The sequence below is a fragment of the Bubalus kerabau genome, chromosome 21, assembly GCF_029407905.1.
Source record: "Bubalus kerabau isolate K-KA32 ecotype Philippines breed swamp buffalo chromosome 21, PCC_UOA_SB_1v2, whole genome shotgun sequence".
Lineage (NCBI taxonomy): Eukaryota > Metazoa > Chordata > Mammalia > Artiodactyla > Bovidae > Bubalus > Bubalus kerabau.
This window is the reverse complement of record NC_073644.1, coordinates 53,074,720-53,092,200: the sequence shown is the minus strand read 5'-3', so window position 1 is coordinate 53,092,200 and position 17,481 is coordinate 53,074,720.

Genomic DNA, 17,481 nt, shown 5'->3' with positions numbered 1-17,481 from the left:
GACAGCCTTACCCTACAGAGTCTCAGAGTAGGATAGAGGTAATTTCTCAAAGGAAAATCTAGCAACATTTATGAGACAATGGGGACAGGGAGATATAAAACAAAAACCTGTCTTCTTCAGAGTTAGGACCACATATATTCAAGAGGGAAAAAAGATGGAAAGAGCAAGATGTAAGAAATTGCTGGACTGTTCCTTGCAAGAAATATGAGCAAAAGTAATGTGAACTCTAGTCTTCAGGGGAAAATAATAACAACAATAACATCAGTTAACATTTATGCGATACTTATTCTAATTTAGGCATTTTACATGTTATCCTACTTAACCTTTGTAATAAATGTATGAATACTTAGATTATGATCTGCACTTTACAGATGAGGAAACAGAGGCTTATAATTAAGTAACTTGTCCAAGTCAATAGATGGCAAAATGGGACCCTGACCTCAGAACTGGTCCTCTTTCCCATGATGCTCTGCTGCTCCCCAGGAGCCAGGGGTCATTTGCTCCCATGTTTTGTGATTCTGAACCTATAGACTTCCATCATCATTTAATTCCCTCATGACATATCACCCCATGAACAATTTTAAATTAGTTATGAATTCCAAGCTTTTCATACCCAATTGACTCTGACAGAAAAGACTTTACTTGTATGTTTTGTACTTCTCTGTGTCTTTCTCTTGCAGTTAAGTGTCAAACTTAACCTCCAGAAGTCCCTAAATCAGAATTAATGAAAGTCTTCACTGTAGAATAAAGATCACAAATTTTTTTAAGCAATAGAACTCTGCATTTCTAGGCAGCTTGGGAAATATTTATTCCAGTGACTAGCGACCAATTGGTCCAGGAAGCCTGGGGACAGGTTCATAGCTTTCTGCTGATGGGTCTTCCTTTCAGAAGAGGGAAGGCCCACTGTAATAGGTGGACTGTGTTCTAAGATGCCTCACTGATCACGCAGGATAGTCTGAACTTTTAAGGAGTTATTACACCCAAGGCAGATTATGTTTTTACATTTCCTACTAAACTACATTCCTTTGACTTCCCTTTGGTATTTAATTATCTATCTATGGCTGCCCAACGTGGTTTGCAGGATCTTAGTTCCTCAACCAAGGACTGAACCCCAGGCCCACGGCAGTGAAAGCATCAAGTCCTAACACTGGACCACCAGGCAGGGAATTCCCTTTTGGTTTGTTTTTAAAAGCCATTTTCAACTGACAAGATTAAAATCCAAAGCATGTACTTGTCATACAGATCTCACAGGGATTATTCCCCAATTCTCATCATTTGTCATAGCAGCTGAGGTCATCCCAGAAAATCAAACTTCTCACTTTTACAGTGTTTCAAACCCTAAAATGAGTTATACCTGGGGGAGATTTTTTTAAACCACAGGAGAGAGGAGAAAGAAAAAAGCATACACTTTCACGCTAGTGTTCTTTCTTTATTGAGTCTTTATCCTATGTATAATTTTTCAATTTTACAGTCAAGCCCCAGTTTCTGTGCCTCCAGGCTGCTCTTAACAAAGGCCCAGGGGTTGTGATAGTGATAGCGAAAAACAGGGAAGCCTGGCGTGCTGCAGTCCGTGGAGTCCCAAAGGGCCGGACGTGACTTAGCGACTGAACAACAACAGAAAGTATGCGGCATTTTTAGAGGCAGGAAAGGAAAGTCCCCGGCAGGAAAACATCTCTCTCTCCTTCCTTTACTCTCTCTCTCCCACCTCCCATATGTAAAATTGCACCCAATAGTAAGACAAGGAAGACAGAAAACAGAAACATCAGGAGACCTTTTCTTAGTCCCAGCTCAGTCATGAACTGGCTCTGGGAACTTGAGAAATGAATGACTTCTGAGATCACATCCAGCTCAAAGAACTAGATATTTTTCCTCCAAAAATGTTTCTCTCTTCCTGTAACTTGCTTTTTAAATATAAATATGACTAGGTAGAGGATAATAGACTTTTAGGTTAGAAAAGAGAACTAAGATTGCCTCATGGATTTTCCTTTCCCTATTACTTAACAAATGTACCTCAAATAAGCTGGGTTTTTTTTTTTAGAGTCCTTTCCAAAAAATCGCTAATAATTGTCAACAAGGAAAAGGAGATAATGAAAGGTAATAAACTTAAAAAACTGATGTCAAGGAGGAAAACAAGATTCTGGAGCAGAGAGGAGAAGCAGAGAATGGCCCAGCTCCTACCACCACCACCACCCCTGAAATCATATTGGAGACTCCACACATCTGAGATTTGAAGGAAATCTGAAGATTAACAACTGAAGGATAATCTTTATTTTTTCTGTCTTCTTGCCCATTGCTCTCTCTCTAACTGGGTCTAGTTTCCCATTGGAAAATGATCCAAAGGTTGAGAATATTCTCCAAAACTGGATTATTACTTGAAACTGTGAAAAGCAGAACACTGGTTTAGGGTATCTAACAGTGAGAGAAAATGAAAGAAAAAAGGAGAAAGGAAGGTAAGAAAGGAAGCAATCATGCAAAGACTGATAAGGAAAATGATCTACAGGAATATATATTTAAAGGAATAGCAAGAAATTTTATATCTATGTGAATTGTATACATATTAATTAATTAAAGATAAGACCTCATGGAAAAGAGAATGAATATAAACAAAAGAAAAAGATGTAAGGAGAGCATTAGACTTATAAATTGAGGGTCCAAACAACAGCATTACAGAACTAGTATATTGAAGTATAATACAAATAGCAAGAAATAGAAAAAACATCATTGAAAGTCAAGTTAAAAGAAAAGCTTAAGATGATTACAGTACATGCAGTTGAAAAAGAAAAGAACGAAAGTAAATACAAAGTCCACAAAATAGAGGATAGAAATGATTCAACATGAGGATAATTGGTGTCCTATATGTAAAGTGCACGAAAAATGGATCAGAAGACTACAAAATATGTAATAAAGGTGCTTACCTAAAGGGGGAAAAAGTTAAGCCTCCAGATTTCATTTGAGTCAAATTTATTAAGACATACTCCACAACTAGAAATACTCAAATTATTCAACTTTAAATATAAAGAGTTTTTTAAGCATTAAAGTGAAAAGCAAATTGGCTACAAGAAAGGAAAATGTCAAGGTGCATCAAATAACCACACTTAACTTTTTACATTGTATCAGTCAATATCCTGGCAAGAATCAGAAGGAAAAGTCAAATTGGATAATTGGAGGAGAATTAATAAAAAGGGCTGTCCACAATGTGCAGTCAGAGATTATAGAAGGTAACAAATGATGGTGAGTTTCCCTGGGATTCACAACCTCAAGGACCAGTTAGTACCTCTAAGCACAAAGACTAACGGTCATGTGAGCCTGGGGTGGCAGCCGTGTGGAGGGGTGACCTGGCAGGAGCTGTGGCCTCTGGTTATGTTCAGAGCATCCCTGTGCAGCAGGAAGGAAGCTGAGGGAGTAAGTACCTGCTTCCCCTCTCCTTCTACCTGTGGATCTTCCCACTGCCGTTGACTAAGTCAGAAGGCAAAGGAAACTCTTGAAGCAGTTCATATAGGTCAGGTCACCTGGCTCCAGGGCTGGATGGAAAACTATGGAGAGTGGATACTGAGGGGCAAGGAGAAGGCAACCAGGACACACAGTTAGATTATGGCACTCGCATACTGACATGCTTTGTGAATTTCATAAAATATTTCTTAGAACAGGCATCAATATTTACATATAAATATTTGAAATCAACTACTATAATAAGTTACATAACTGTTTATTTTATTTGACAAATGCTTTTCCCAAAGCTTTTAAAAACTTAATGCTACTGCTACTGCTAAGTCGCTTCAGTCGTGTCCGACTCTGTGCGACCCCATAGACGGCAGCCCACCAGGCTCCCCCGTCCCTGGGATTCTCCAGGCAAGAACACTGGAGTGGGTTGCCATTTCCTTCTCCATTTCAAGAAAGTGAAAAGTGAAACTGAAGTCACTCAGTAGTGTTGGACCCTCAGCGACCCCATGGACTGCAGCCTTCCAGGCTCCTCCGTCCATGGGATTTTCCAGGCAAGAGTACTACAGTGGGGTGCCATTGCCTTCTCCAAAAACACTTAATAGATACTATTATATTGATACTTACAAAGTGGGCAGTTGTCTAGTTCTTGAACTGGAGAAGAGTAAGGCTTGCCAAATTTTCCAGGATCAATTAATTGTGGAAATAGCTGCCAGTCACATCTCATAATAGGTCAAATGAAAGCCAGAAAAGACTATTTGGGTATCATTTATATCAAGGTGTTCATTTTGCTGAATACGTTCTCATTTCCTGGCACTAAGGTGTTTTTCTTGCTTACATTCTGAAAGTTCTTTTCCTTAAGAAAAACTTAGCAATGAAAAGGAAAACACAGTTAGAATTTCATTTTATTAACTGTCATTATGATGTCCAAGTCTATATGATGAAGCAATTTCCATGCTTTGGGTAACTTCTGTCTGTGTGGATGCAACCAAACATACTGAAATACATTTGGTATAGCAGGTATGTTTACAAATCTTGTGGAAGCTTTGAGCGAGCATGCTAAGTCACTTTAGTCATGTTTGATTCTTTGCGACCCCATGGAGCCTGCCAGGCTCCTCTGTCCATGGGATTTCTCAGGCAAGAATACTGGAATGGGTTGCCATAATTCTGGGGATCTTCCCGACCCAGGGATTGAACCCACATCTCTTGTGTCTCCTGCATTGGCAAGTGGGTTCTTTACCACTAGTACCACCTGGAAGCCCATGTAAGCCTTATTTAAAGCTGCTGCTGCTGCTAAGTCGCTTCAGTCATGTCCGACCCTGTGCGACCCCATAGACGGCAGCCCACCAGGCTCCGCAGTCCCTGGGATTCTCCAGGCAAGAACAATGGAGTGGGCTGCCATTTCCTTCTCCAATGCATGAAGGTGAAAAGTGAAAGTGAAGTCGCTCAGTCGTGTCCGACTCTTTGCGACCCCATGGACTGCAGCCCACCAGGCTCCTCCATCCATGGGACTTTCCAGGCAAGAGTACTGGAGTGGGCTGCCATTGCCTTCTCCTATTTAAAGCTAAATTAATAATAGTTCATGGCTTCCCTGGTGGCTCGGTGGTAAAGAATCTGCCTGCAATGTGGGAGACCCAGGTTTGATCCCTGGATGGGGAAGATCCCCTGGAGGAGGAAGTGGCAACCCACTCCAGTATTCTTGCCCAGAGAATTCCATGGACAGAGGAGTCTGGCAGGCTACAGTCCATGGGGTCACAAAGAGTTGGACACGACTGAGCAAGTGATACTTTCATGCATTTCAAAGATGCTTTTCATAAATTGCAAGATTTTCCATCATTGCCTCAAAGATTTATCAGAAATCAGAACACATTTAGGATTTACTGTATCCCTCCCACCACCACCACCACCACAAACCTCCAGATAAACTTTCTGGATAATCTAGAAAATGGTCAGATTGCATCAGAAATCTCTCATGATGCATCATGATACTGTTGTAGGAGAGTCAACAAACCCAAGCCCAGCACCTTTACCCTCCCAATTACTATTGATGTTTGAGACCCTGAGGCCTTTAGGAATTTGAGCCACAGTTGAAGGCTCTCCGCCGCGTTCACAGTGAGCAACACAATCCCGCCAGCCCACGTGTCCCTGCACCATGCCAGCGCCTGGTGCAAAGCTTAGCCCTCCGCCATCCGCGGCTTAGCCATTGTGCACATTCTGCAATCGAGTGGCTCTGCTCCCCTTCCCCACATACCAGTGAAGCTGCTCCCAGGACCTCACTAGCCCAGGCTTTCCCCTTGGCCTTTCCTCTCGCATCCAGCATGGGTCCCTCTACCATGTCCTTCGCCTCAATGCCCGGGCTCAACTTCTCACCTCCCCTCCCCACTCCTGAAGTCAGAAGGCAAAGGAAACTGTTGACGCAGTTCATATAGGTCAGGCCATCTGTCTCCAGGGCTGGATGGAAAACCATGGAGAGTGGGTATTGAGGGGCAGGCAGAAGGCAGCCGGACATATTGTTACATTATGGCACTCACTTATGCATTTCTGCACTATCCACCCCATTGTTTGTCTGGCCCAGATCTCTTCACCATCATTATGCTCCATGAGTCTTGCCCTGCTATTGTCCTGCCCCTTCTATTCTACCCTGAATCCCAGCCATCCATGGCAGCTTTGGGTTTGGTAACAGCATTCTCCTTCCTATCATTTGACTCACACTTGTCATTGGTTACAAAAGTAGATTCAGAATTGTGATTCGGCCAACCGGAGGGCAGCCAAGTCAGGGAGGCAGGGACGAGGTCAGGGGTGAGCGTGGTGATCAAGATGGGTCTCCAGGCTGCCCTGCTGAAATGCTGAAGTTAATGCCCAAGTCCACCCTTGACCTGGGCCCTGCCTGCCCCTCAGCTTCATCTCCCAGCACCTCTTGCTTGTAGGGACGCACCTGGGCCCCAGGGCATGGCCCCTGCCAAGACACGCACAGACCCTGCCAACCCCTCCCTGTGGTTCATCCCCTCTGTGTCTTTGCTCACAATGGCCTGTCTACGTCCCTCTTTATTTTCCACATCAATCATTTTTATTCATTTTTTAAAAACTCAACCAAATCAAAGTTTTACCTAAAATACAGTATTTTTTTGCCTTCTTCAAAGAGACTTTCTCTTTATTGAAATGCTGGTTGGAAGGCTCCCATGCCACATGGCCACTAGATGGCAGGGCAGCACCATTCACAGAAACTCAGACCCCTGTGGCCACAGATGCGCAGTCCACCTGCTCTGAAAGTTGATGAAATTGAACTTCAATATCTCCTTTGTTAAGCTTCCCTGGTGGCTCAGACGGTAAAAGCATCTGCTTGCAATGCGGGAGACTGGGGTTCAATCCCTGGGTTCGGAAGAGCCCCTGGAAAAGGAAATGGCAATCCACTGCAGTACTCTTGCCTGGAAAATTCCATGGATGGAGGAGCTTCATAGGCTACAGTCCATGGGGTCTCAAAGAGTGAGACACGACTGAGTAAGGGCTTCCCAGGTGGCTCGATGGTAAAGACCACCTGCCAATGCAGGGGGTGCAGGTTTGATCCCTGAGTTGGGAAGATCTCCTGGAGGAGGAAATGACAATCCATTTTAGTATTCTCACAGGGGAAATCCCCTTGGACAGAGGAGCCTGGTGGGCTACAGTCCATGGGGTCACAAAGAGTCATACACGACTGAGCATGCACACATCATCTACTTTGCTAGCACTTGTTTTTTCTATTATAAAAGAAGCACATGTTTTTAATTGAAAATTTGAACACAGAAAAGGACAAAGAATAAAATGAAAATGCTCATTATTCCACCTGTAAGAAATAAACATAGGGTCCAGGTGCTGCTCCTAGAATAAAAGGGGTAAATGTGGACCATTTCCAGTATTCTCTGTAAATACCCCCTGCTCAGAGTTTTCTCTTCCCTCACTCACTATGAGTTCCACCCATACCTAACCATAATCCCAACTCCAACCCAACCTTAACCCTCAAAACACAATCTCCCCTTTAAATGTATAATGGCTACTTTAAAAAATGTTAGCACTCTTAGATGAAAAGCTACATTTACCATTCACAGTGTCCACCATGGAAATCAAATCTTATGACAACCACAGCACCAGGTAACAATCGTTGCAAAATTGATAACCTGTCGTTTTTAAATATAGGTAAAGCACTGACATCTGAAAAAATGTCACAGAGAAATTAGACTTTGGTGAAATGTCTGTTCAAATCTGTTGCCTATAGGGCTTCTCTGGTGGTCTGGTGGTCCGGTGGCTAAGAATCCACCTTGCAATGCAGGGGACGCTAGTTCGATCCCTGGTCTGGGAAGATCTCATATGATGCGGGCCAACTAGGCCCGAGCACCACAACTCCTGAGCCCGGGGGCCTAGAGCCTGTGGAGCACAGGCTCTCCACAACCAAGAGAAGCCCCCGCAATGGGAAGCCCGTGCACCACAGCTAGAGAGTAGAGCCCAGTTGCCGCAACTAGACAAAGCCCACACACAGCAATGAACACCCAGCACAGCCAAAAAAAAAAGTTGCTTATATCTTAAGATTGGATTGTTTAGTTTTTCTTATTATTGAGTTTCGGAAGTTCCTATACATTTTAGATAGATGTCCTTTGTTGGATATGTGTTTCTCAAATATATATATTTCCCAGCTTTTGTCTTGCCTTTTCATTCTCTGAACCATTTGCTCTGTATCATTCACAGAGCACCCACTCCAGTACTCTTGCCTGGAAAATCCCATGGACGGAGGAGCCTGGTAGGCTGCAGTCCATGGGGTCGCGAAGAGTCGGACACGACTGAGCGACCTGACTTTCACTTTTCACTTTCATGCATTGGAGAAGGAAATGGCAACCCACTCCAGTGTTCTTGCCTGGAGAATCCTGGGGACGGCGGAGCCTGGTGGGCTGCCGTCTATGGGGTCGCACGGAGTCGGACACGACTGAAGTGACTTAGTAGCAGCAGCAGCATTCACAGAGCAAAAGTTTTTAATTTTTATGAATTCCAGCTTATCTATTTTTTATTTAATGGATCACACTTGATGAACAGTCTAGGAACTGTTCACTGAATTGCAGGTCATGAAGATTTTTCTCCCATGTTTCTCCTGTGTTTTCTCTAGAAGCTTTACAGTTCCATGTTTTACATTCAAATATATGGTAAATTTTCAGTAACTTTTTGTATACAGTGTGAGGTTGGGGTTGGAGTTCTCTCAGTCTTTACAGGTGGGTGTCCAATTGTTCCAACATTATTTGTTGAAAATACTATCTCTTCTCCATTAAATTGTGTTTGTAACTTTGTAAAAAGTCAATTGATCACATTTGAGTGAATCTATTTCTGGACTTTCTATTCTGTTGCATGATGCCTATCCCTTCACTAATACCATACTGCCTTGATCACTGAAGTTTCATATTTTAAAGTGAAGTCGTGTGAACCCACCAAATTTCTTCTTCTTTTAAAAATTACTTTAGGTATTCTAGTTCCTAAGTTTCTATAAAAATTTAAAATCAACTTGTGTATATATACACTGAAAATTCTGCTGATATTCTGAATGGAATTGTGTAAAGTCTGTCACTCAACTTTGGAATGCTGCTGCTGCTGCTAAGTCACTTCAGTCGTGTCCGACTCTGTGCGACCCGATAGACGGCAGCCCACCAGGCTCCACCATCCCTGGGATTCTCCAGGCAAGAACACTGGAGTGGGTTGCCATTTCCTTCTCCAATCATTGAAAGTGAAAAGTGAAAGTGAATTTACTCAGTCTGACTCTTAGCAACCTCATGGACTGCAGCCTACTAGGCTCCTGCGTCCATGGGATTTTCCAGGCAAGAGTACTGGAGTGGGGTGCCATTTCCTTCTCTGAACTTTGGAATAACTGACATCTTAAATATATTTAATCATATAATCCATATACCTGACACGTATCACCATTTAACTATATTTCTTTTATTTTTCCATTAGTGTTTTGTAGATTTCTGCATACAGACACAGCATAGTATTTTGTTAGATTTATACCTACGTTTCATTATTTTGAAGTTATTTAAATGGTATTATTTGAATTTTTCTGGTTTCAAGTTAGTGTGATGTTCATATGGACATATGATTCACTTTGTCTATTGACCCTTTATCTTGCAGCATAACTAAGTATTTATAAGTTCTGGGCGCTTTTTTCTTTTAAGTTTTTCTTTTTTAATTTCTATGTAGAAAATCAAGTTTTTTGAGAATAGGGGAAGTTTCGTTTCTTCTGTTCCAATCTGTATGCTTTTTGCTTCTTTCTCTTGTCTCATTTTACTGAGTAGATGTATGATGTGTAACAAGAGAGGTGAGAGCAAATGCTGAACAAGTGATATCTGTTGCCTAGCAGCAACAATTCCAGGGTTTGTATCCTGCATGGTTTGCAGGTGTCAGGGTAGCAGAGAAAGACACGCTTCACATAGGTGCTGAACGGAACACTGCTTTCCTCACGTAGAGAAGAGACAGAGGAAGACCAGCTCCAACAGTTGAGTGTCTGTCCCTCATGGTCAGCAGGGACACAGGAAACCGCTGACACAAGAAGATGGTCTGCACACCCCCTCTTGTGCTGCAGCTGAAGGACCCCTTTACCTCCCCTCCAAGAACAGACATAGCAATGGGGTTACCTAGGTGCTATAGGACACACACCCATAAGCAGAACAGAGAAGTACACGTTAAGTCTGGATCAGGGAAAGATATTCACAAAGTGATATGCCTAGCTCAGCCTGTGAGGGCTCTTTGTCTCTTTGCTAAGAAACGTTCCAGACCCAAGGTCACTCTTATGCAACTGTGCAAGGGGCAAGAAGCTGCACTTGACTGCCTTTCCCAACAGTAGACAACCTTACATTGCTCCCAGTCATAAGGAGAAAGCATTCAGTCATTCACTATTTAAGTTTGATGTTAGCTATAGGCTTTCTAATGGATGCACTTTATCACATTAAAAAGTTGATCTTGTACCACACATCTTGCAACTTTGGTTAAATTGTTTATTAGATCTCATAGCTTATTTTTGTGAATTCTTTGGGATTTTCTTTTTTTAATACTCCATTTTTTTATACTCCATTAATTTTTAATGGAGTATAGTTAACTTACAATGTTGTGTTAGTTTCTGCTATACAGCAAAGTGAATCAGTAATTTGTTGTTTAGTTGCTAAGTCATGTCCAACTGTTTTATGACTCCATGGACTGTAGTCTGCCAGGATCTCTGTCCGTAGGGGCGAAAATACTGGAATGGGTTGCCATTTCCTTCTCCAGGGGATCTTCCTGATCCAGGAATCGAGTCTATACCTGCACTGGCAGGCATATTCTTTACCCCTAGCACCACCTGGGAAGCCCAAAGCTTTGCATTGCCCCCTCTGAGGTTTGAACTCAGGACCTTCAGATTATGAGACTGATACGCTGCAGGCAACTTAATGGTAGAAAAATAATCCTCTTCTCCCGTATTTATCAAATCAAGGAAAACATTCATGAAATCAAAACAATAACCTTTGTATTTGCCATTCTTTGTAGTATTACAAGTGATTTTTCAAAACATCCTTTATATAATGAGCAAATATATACATACTGTAAATTCATAAGGATTACATAATACATTTGAAAGAAACTGAAAGTCGCTGCCGACTCTTTGTGACTCCATGGACTGAATTCTCTAGGCCAGAACACTGGAGTGGGTAGCCTTTCCCTTCTCCAGGGGATCTTCCCAACCCAGGGATCAAACCCAGGTCTCGCGCATTGCAGGCAGGTTCTTTACCAGCTGAGCCACAAGGGAAGCCCAAAAATACTGGAGTGGGCAGCCTATCCCTTCTCCAGCAGACCTTCCTGACCCAGGAATCAAACCGGGGTTTCCTGCACTGTAGGCAGATTCTTTACCAAGTGAGCTTTCAGGGAAGCCCCTATGAATATATGTATAACATATAATTTTATATATTATATGTATAATATATAATTTTATATATTATATGTATAATATATAATTTTATATATTATATAAAGGAAAATCCTTTACATGATGAGCAAATGTAAACACACGTATTATAAATTCATAAAGATTACATAACACATTTAAGAACAAAAAATACAACGTTTTATAGGCACATTTGTTTTTTGAAATGTAAACAAAAACACTGTCCATACTAAGGTAAAACACTAAAAAATTATTTCAAACGATTTCAAAAACATTGCACAAGAATTTGGGGGGGCGGTTCTTTGTTTTGTTATCACACAGTTCCCTCCTATGCTTGAAACCCAAAGAATGTTGGGACAATTACAGTTTCTAAAATAGCACAAAACAGAGCCATAACACAGTAGCCTACCATAAGCATTCTGAAAACTGCAAACATTGGTTTTATCTTCCTAAATCATCAAGCGGAGGAAAGGGTAATTTGGGGACACAGGAAGAAAACAAAGTCATATCACAATACTAGGGAAAAAAAAAACAAACCAATTTGGCAAGTGGTGGTGATAACTTCTACTTCAGTTGTGGTGCGAAAGGCCATGCCTGGGAGAGAACAATTGTCACACAGCGGCCTCCAGCAGATCTCCCGATGCCGGAAAGATTTCTCTATCTATCCCAGTACTGAAGACCCACAAAGGCAATGAGGATACAGACTGACAAACAGTCGGATACCTGAGAAAGCAGTCTCAGGTCCTCTGGCTGTTACGGGAAACACGGATTGAAACTGTCCACCCTGGCCAGGCATAACAGTAACCATTTGCATGAGTTATTTTATGACAGGAGATCCTGGTAAGGAATATGCAACTAACAAGCCACCACCACCAGGAAGAATTCAGGAAAGGTCAAACGGAGACAGGAGACACCAGTCCGCCTGTCCTACCAACCTCCCAGAAACCTTCTGGCTAGACTCCATTGTGCCTGAGTGATGTGCATGCCACCAGAAAGGACCCTGAGTCAGAATGATTGGCCAAAGACAACCCGAAACTAATCTCATCACCATAACACCTGAGACTGCGAACCATAAGGCAGAGCGATCTTCCTGGGTTCCCTCACCCTCCTGCTTTCCACCCGGGCGCCCCTTTCCAGTAAAGTTTCTCACTTGGTCAGCACGTGTATCTCCTTGGACAATTCATTTCCAAGTGTTAGACAAGAGCCCAGTCTGGGCCCTGGAGGGCAAACTCCCTTCCTGCAACACGTCCAGGTGACCCCTGTTCCTAATGAGCTGCAAACCCCAGCCTGCCAAAGCAGCGGGTTTTCTCAGACTCCTGCTCCTCCTGGTGTCACTTCCCAGGGGCCCATGATACACTTCCTGGCTCACTGAGGGTGACCCAGTTCCCAGGCAGCATGCTCTTCACACCGCCTGTCCCTGGACATGAACTGGCTGAACCAGGCTCTGTGATCTGGCTCTTCCTAGGTAGAGGTAAAAAGGGCTGAGTCCTTGAGGAGGAAGAGAGTGGTTTGACCGTGGGCTCCTGTCTTATGGCACCAATCTTGTGACTTTATTAAATTAACATTTGTTAAGTGGAGTATAGGGCTTTCTGGGTAGCTCAAACAGTAAAGAATGCCCACATTGTGGGAGATGACTGGGTTGGGAAGATCCCCTGGAGAAGGGCATGGCAATACACTCCAGTATTCTTGCCTGGAGAATCCCATGGACAGAGGAGCCTGGTGGGCTACAGTCAGCCTGGTGGGTCGCAAAGAGTCAGACACGACTTAACGACTAACACACACACACTCAAGTGGAATACAGGAGCAGGATGGTGGCAACAGGACCACAAGAGTAATTAAAATAGATAAGCTTATTACTCACGGGTCCTGGAGAAGGTGCACTTCGTCTCTCCAGTGGTCTTCAAGTCAAGACAGGGTGCAGAGAGGCCGGATGCCTTTATCATAAGGGTCCCTGGGGGCAGTGCTTTGGGCTTCCTAGGATAGGGTCCCAGTGATCCCTTCAGACCAGAGTAAGCCACAGAAGGTCTATCTAAGGGGGTGCATAAGACATCCAGGCGCTGGGATGCAGGAGAGACTGTTGATCACAAGAGCTGTTGGGGAAGCCATTTCAGGAACTTATGTTTGCTTGTGACTCCGTAGAGGCCACAGAGGGTGCATGCTTGCGTGAGGGGGTTGGTGTCAGTTTAAGGTCTCTGCAAACCGCTTGGCCAAACAAAATGGACGAGGAGGCAGCAATACCCAGGAGTAGCTTAGTTACATTCTCCATATGAAGACACGGGTTTCCCCGTGGGAGTGAAGGCCGCCCGCAGCCGTCTTCAGACCCGGCCAGAAGGCGCAGGGGCCCCACCCCGTCCCCGGGGCACGGCTGAGAGTCACCCTGGCGGTGGGTAGCTCACCCTGGCGGTGGGTAGCTCACCCTGGCGGTGGGTAGCGTATGACGAAGTCCCCCCAGGGGAGTGCCGGGCTCTGGGACAGCACGGGCCTCTTGTTGCTGAGCTGAGGCCCCTCCAGCTCCTGGCGCGCCCTGATCGCCGAGGGACGCAGGATTTTCATTATGAAAACCCACCCTCCCAAGAACGGGTTCCGAGGTTGGACGACTGCACAGGGCGGACGGATCTCACGCGGGACTCGACTTCCGGGGCTCCTTGGCGGGATGAGGAGCTCTAGGAGTGCCCGGGGTCTCCGGTTGGGGCCCCTGCCGCCGATGCCAAAGCCGCGGCGGCAGCAGGCAGCAAAAGGGACCCGGCGCGGGCGGGGCCGCGGCTGCTGCGGGAGGCGGCGGAGGGGCCATGGCCACTACCATAACCTCGCTCTCCTTCGCCTGATCTGGAGGGGCACTCCTGCACCCTCCGCCCGCCCCCCCCCCCCCATTTTAAGCCAGTACAGTAACAAAAATCACAAAAGTCTTCCCGACGTGCTAAGAAAGCCTGAACTGTGCACTCTTAGGATCAGATGGCATGTAACCAACCCTTTATTCCCATTATAAGATACAACTAGCTGTATAAATTAGAGTTGTGTTTTGACCTTCAACTTTTCCAAGAGGAAAGGCATACTACATAGTTTGCCTTCCGAGCAGAAACGAAAATATCCAAAGAGGTGGAGTAGAGAATCTCGAAGCCTCAACCGAGAGGAAGTAGCTGGTTTCGGAGTCCTACGTTGCCATGGTCACGCTGCCCCCTTCCGGCCAGGTGCAAACCGCGCGGAGTGGGTAGCCCGGGGCAACCAGAACGCCGCTCCTGGAAGCACTCCTCACTATCCGTTGCGGTTTGAGGCATCCTGCCAAGGCGGCTGAAGGTACCCGGGACTCTGAAAATGTAAAGACAGCTTTCTGGCTTTCTGGGACACTGGGAGGTGAAAGGCATAACACTCTTGGCGACCCGGGCAACTGAGGAGTTGGAGGGCAGGGAGCTGGACACGGGAGGAGGAAGGGGAAAAAGAAGGGAGTTAATGACTTGGGCCCTCGATTCCAGACATTTGTCCAAGCCGCCTCCAGTTCTTAGGCTCAGCCTAGCCCAGCTGGACCTGCAGTCAGGACTTATATTAAGAGGAAAAAATGACACCCTGTGTTTGTAGAGGGAAAAACTTAAGTCATATCGGACTCTTTCGACCCCATAGACTGTAGCCCACCAGGCTGCTGGGGAAAGAATACTGGAGTGGGTTACCATTTCCTTCTCCAGGGGATCTTTCAGACTCAGAGATGGAACCCGGGCCCCCTGTCCTGAGGGCCATTCCCTTCACTGCAGGCAGATTCTTTACCAACTGAACCACCAGGGAGCACCCCCCCCCTCCCCGCCCCCGGTAAGCAGGAATTGTGAGTCAAACAATTTTGTTATTCATTCAAAATTGTTTTGGATATTCTGAATTCCTTAAATTTCCATAAGCTTGTTTAACTTTTCAAAGAAATAAGGTAGGATTTTTGATAGGGTTTGATTAGTGTTGTGTTGGCCTGCCCCAGATTGTTCTGCCAGTTCAACACAACCCTATCAAACACATAAAAAGATCATATATAATCTTTTATTCCCGTACTCAACCATGAGGCTGAGCTTTCTATCAGTTGGAGGTATGCTTCTAGAATTCCTACATTACTGCCTATCTTATCGTGTGCTTTGCTGGAAAACTGACTTTTGATTGTTGACTTGCTTAGTTTCTCTTTTTAGAGTCCATTCCACTCCAATATTCTTGCCTGGAAAATCCCATGGACAGAGGAGCCTGGTAGGCTACAGTCCATGGGGTCGCACAGAGTCAGATACAACTGAGTGACTTCACTCACTCACTCACACTCAAATAAACAACCTAGTCATTCAGCTTAAAATAAACAGGTAAAGGAAAGAAAATTAAACCCACTGCAATCAGAAGGAACACTAATAAAGATTAAAGTGCAAATTAATAAAATAAAGATTCAAAAAACAAAGAGTTAGGTCTTCGAAAAGACTTTTTAAATGATGAATTAGCTAGAATGACCAGGATTGATTCAAATTACTAAAATCAAAAATGAAATACCAACTTTACTGAAGTAAACGATTATTTTTTTAAATAGTGTAAATCATTGCCAATAAATTAGATAACCTAGATGAAATGGACAAGTTCCTAGAAAGACACAAACTAGAAAATATGACTATAACAGAAATAGAAAATCTGAGTAGACCTATGACAAACAAAATAATTAAATTAGTAATTTTGAAACTTCCCACAAAGAAAAGCCCAACCCACATGACTCCATTGGTGAATTCTATCAAATATTTAAGGAATAATTAATATCAAGCCTTCACAAACTCCTCAAAAAAAAAAGTAGAAGAGGAAGTAACACTTCCAACTCATGAGAGGTAGAGGCTAGCATTACCCTGATACCAAAACCAGACAAAAATATCACAGGAAAATAAAGCTACAGACCAAGACATCTTATGAGTATAAAACAATATCCTCAATAAATTACTGGCAAATCAAATCCAGCAACGTATAAAATGATCATACACAATGATCAAGTGGGGTGTATTCCAGGAACACAAGTGTGGCTTATTAAAAAAAAAATCAATCTTTATAAATCAATATTTATAGAATATTAGCCTCATCTACAGACACCGAAAAGCACTTGACAAAATTCAACAGCCTTTCATGATTCAAAAAATGAAACACTTAACACACAAGGAATAGTAGGGAACTTCATCATTCTGATAAAAAGTCCAAAAAAGCCCACAGCTCACATCATACTTACTGGTAAAAGACTGAATACGTTCCCTCGAGGGCTGGAACAAAACAAGGATGTCTACTTTATGTCTCTACAGATTTGCTTTTTCTAGACATCTCATATAAATGAAATCATAATATGTGACTTTTTGTGTGTGTTTCTTTTATTTAGCAGTGTTTTCAAGGTTCATGCATGGTATAGCATGGTATATGAGTACTTCACTCTTTTATGTAATGGAATAATATTGCATTTTACAAATATTACAAAAGAGTCAACATGACTTAGTGACTAAACAAAGAGAGGTCTGCCTCCTTCCCTACTTGGCTTTGGGTGGCAATATCTAAGCCCCATCAGTGTTATTCCTCACAGGAGTGTCTTTGTTTGCCTGGGGATATTTTAGTCACTTTATAGTCAATATAGGTCCGTCTAGTGAAACCTATGGTTTTTCCAGTAGTCATGTATGGATGTGAGAGTTGGAGTATAAAGAAAGCTGAGCACCAAAGAATTGATGCTTTTGAACTGCAGTGTTGGAGAAGATTCTTGAGAGTCCCTTGGACTGCAAGGAGATCCAATCAGTCCATCCTAAAGGAAATCAGTCCTGAATATTCATTGGAAGGTGAAGCTGAAACTCGAATACTTTGGCCACCTGATTCGAAAAACTGATTCTTTTGAAAAGACCCTGATCTGGAAAAGATTGAAGGCAGGAGGAGAAGGGGACAACAGAGGATGAGATGGTTGGATGGCATCATTGACTCAACGGACATGAGTTTGAGTAAACTTCAGGAGCTGGCGATGGGCAGGGAGGCCTGGCATGCTGCAGTCCATGGGGTTGCAAAGAGTCAGACAAGACTGAGTGACTGAACTGACTGAACTGATAGTCAATATAGTAATTTAGGTTGGGGCTGGCCATGTCACAAAGTCTAACAATGTCATTTAAGAT